Here is a 3,633-nt window from a genome sequence, read left to right as displayed (position 1 = left end):
CATTTACGAAGTAGTTTTGGTGACTTCGTAACATGTTACGAAGCTGTCAGAGGCGGTTGACACGTACTACGAATACCCGTCACGACGTCTACTGGTTGACCTGACCTGACCTGACCCGACCTGGTCTAAATGCTTCAAGACATCATCTGTGATCAAAACTAACACGATATTCGTGATCAGCACCCCGAAAAACCCCTTAGCAGCCACACTTTACGACTTTCTAACAGGTCCCGATTTTCCCGACTTTGGGTCATTGACCTGACCTGGAAGGTCAACCAATGACCTAGGACCTTAAAATTGGGTATCATCGGCTTCCTCTCGTCACGGGCAACACGCTCGTTTTTTCCGCGAAGCTCTAGCTCGATCAGGGGCCAAACGGCAAGGGGGGGGTTCAACCGACCCCCCCCCCCCTACACATTAGAAGCTGGCAAACGCCGCACACATGCGAGGGTTAAGTTGCCCGTCCAGCCCGGAACAACGGTTTGAGGCGTGGGGGAGAGGGATTGGACTGTCCTGAGGATTGAAAATAAGGAACGGTTGGATGGAAGGACATCGAGCAGAGCAGCTGACTGATAGACGGCTTGTCCAGTCCCATCCATCAATGCATTGATGGCATTGCAGTGCCGTATTGCGGAAAGCTGGCTCAGTGACTCGACCGCACCAGCCCGCGACGCACCAGTAGTGGTCGTATATGCGCGGTGCTTCCCTTTACTGCTTTTTAACATAAACGTCTTTCAATAACGTTTTTAAGCAACTACATCTTGTCAGACACCACGCACCGCGAATCGTACACCAGGCACCGGGTCCATCGGAATGCGAGAGGTGGCCTGGGAAGTAACTAATGGTTTTAGCATTTGCCGCCCGGTGGCGCTGACAGCCACTCTACAGATGTCGCTGTATTACTGACTCACCCCTTATTCGTTGACTGATGCAACGAGCTGTCGGGTGTCCATCAGCTTACAAAAAAAGAATGCAAATAGGTAAAGACGCTGTTAACAGTTAATGTTTTTGGGCTACAGACACATGCTTTTCAATGTGTTTGATTGGAATGTGGGGACTGGGGAGCTCTATTTGCATCTATCGCTCGAATTATTTGCAGCCTTATTGCAATGAGCTTTTGGGCATTTGTGAGCACCAACATTGACATTGACAAATGACATGCATGACAGACGTAAGGCACGACTGTATTTTGCTCTGGCGGAAAATGTACTAGAGCCCGGATAGCTCAGTTGGTAGAGCGTTAGGCTTTTAACCTAACGGTCCAGGGTTCGAGTCCCTGTTCGGGCGTACTATTTATGTCATTTTTAGCTCTTCAGTAGCATACCTATAAGAAGTGCCGCAATCACTTTGGATGTGTAACGTGCCCCTCCTTGGAAAGGATATTACGACGAGAACAACATACTTAGCCCCGTCTGACTCTACGTAGTTTCTGTAGCCTTGGTTGTGATACGGTTTATTGAATGATGCGATCAGTGACACTGAAGGTTAGCATGCCTACCGAACGCTTGCTTTGCATTGTGGTCGATTTCAGCTGCATGAAATGGTAAAAAGCATTTGTCATCATCTCCCTGTCTTCCAGCCTATATCCGGCGTACCGCAGCTCCCACCTGTTCTGCTCGCGGAAATGTGTGACGGCTTTGGCGAGGGACGGCTGGACTCGGTTGATGAATTGGTCGAGCGGATGGCGGCACACCTGTGAAACCCCACGGGAAATCAGGCTTGAGGGATAACCCCTCCCTCCCCTCTCCGGAGTCTGTCGGTGGGCAGGTGATACACTGTTGGTGTCCCACGCTGAAATGGGAACATGCGGACCTGCAGACCCAAACGGCATGAAGCGGGATAAGGCTGAGAGAGGGAGAGAGAAAACAAAATGAAATTTGATTGAAAAAAGACGGTAAATAGGAAGATGCCTGATAAAGAGTATAATGGACAGTCAATCATTCAATTTCCAGACATTGTTTAGTTGATTTTGTCGCAATAAAGTGCAAACCGAAGGATCAACTATTTCAATTCGACACCACCAACTCTTCCCAGCGGACTCCGGACGAAACTGCTCGCCCCATCCCCACCGTGTTTCGGGCATCACCCCTGTTAATTCCCTGGAGGGATCTTCTGGTACTGTTAATTATAAATATATAGTTTCTTTATATTTTCTTGTAGTCGGAGTCTTCTTGAGTCATAGAGAAAGAAAGGACATCTTCTACGGGGTTTATTGCTTGAGTGACACTCTCATAGGCGGTATCTTAACGCAAAACATTACCGTTTCAATGGTGGTCACCAGCAATTCCTTATCGTAATATGCACTGTCTACATTATATGAATATTTCTCTTAAATGTTTCACATTTGCTATTTCCTTAATATTTTCCCCGTTACGAAGTTTTTGTCCTCCTTACTAACTAACTAAAAACCTTGACCTTTCTTCAATCAAAATATTTACAACAATTAAAACACTTCGCTCGCGTGATCATTTCCGGGAGCGCTCTTGGTAGAATATTCAACACCCTCCCCTTGAAAGAACTCTTTCAACATTTACATTCGCAAGGTACCTACGACATGACATACACAGTAGTCATACACAGCACTTATTACATTTTCACAAGTTTGGTAATCGGACGCTGCACTGTAACACCTCTGATGTTCAGAGTCACCGATCTCACTAAGCCGTCTTTTGACATCTTGACTGACTCGACCCTACCGATGGGCCATTGGCCCCGTGGCACACTGTCGTCAACCATCAATACCAAATCGCCCACAGCCAGGTTTTGCCTGGCCGTAGTGGTGCTGGTGGACCGCTGCTGGAGCAGTGGAACGTACTCTCGACGCCAGCGCTTCCAGAACACGTCTGCCATATAGCTCGCCTGTTTCCACATTTTCCGTTTGTCATTGTCAGATGCAGAGAAGACATTCAAGGGTGTCGTTCCGGAACTGGCCCCGAGTAAGAGTATGTCGTTTGGAGTGAGGGGCGGAGCGTCGAGGGGGTCACTCGATGGCGAGACCAGAGGCCGGCTGTTCACTATCGCCTCGGCTTCACACAGGAACGTTTGCAGCGTCTCATTCTTCAATGTTTTCGCGTGGAGCATCGTGTCCAGAATCCGTCTAACTGTTCTAATCATTCGTTCCCAGGCTCCACCATGATGAGACGCTCCTGGAGTGTTGAACCTCCAGTCAATGTCGTTGGCTAGCATCTCCCTTGCCACCCACTCTTCCTTTTCCTCCAGCCGCTTCAGCTCTTCACGTAGTTCTCTGTGGGCTCCAACAAAGTTTGTTGCTCGATCTGATCTCAGGGTCTTGACGTTCCCTCTTCTAGCTACAAATCTTTTCAGCGCACAGATGAACGAGTCCGATGACAGATCCTCAGCCACTTCAATATGTATACAGCGCACTGATAGGCAGGTGAAAATAACACCATATCGCTTAACTTGTCCTCGACCTTGGCTGACGTAGAAGGGTCCAAAGTAGTCTACCCCAGTTCTTGTAAACGGTCGCTTCCCCGCTGTGATCCTGTCGCCTGGAAGATCTGCCATCTTTTGTTTTTCCGTTTTCGCACGTAGCCGCTTGCAGGTGAAGCACGATTTAAGCACTCTCTTGACAGCCGATGTGCTCTTCAAAATCCAGAACCTCTTCCTTAGTTC

At 48.5% G+C, this 3,633-nt stretch overlaps 1 non-coding gene across 1 annotated transcript; it reads left to right on the top strand.

Moving 5' to 3' along the window:
* The first annotated feature begins 1,214 nt into the window (after positions 1–1,214).
* Trnak-uuu lies at positions 1,215–1,287 on the top strand. Its single transcript has one exon. It is a non-coding gene; the product is annotated as a tRNA-Lys (tRNA).
* Positions 1,288–3,633: the final 2,346 nt, after the last annotated feature.

This window comes from Amphibalanus amphitrite, unplaced genomic scaffold (assembly GCF_019059575.1).
Source record: "Amphibalanus amphitrite isolate SeventyFive unplaced genomic scaffold, NRLGWU_Aamphi_draft 000867F_arrow, whole genome shotgun sequence".
NCBI classification, from domain to species: Eukaryota; Metazoa; Arthropoda; class Thecostraca; order Balanomorpha; family Balanidae; genus Amphibalanus; species Amphibalanus amphitrite.
The sequence above is the reverse complement of the archived record's forward strand: the minus strand, read 5'-3'. Positions and strand labels throughout refer to the sequence as shown.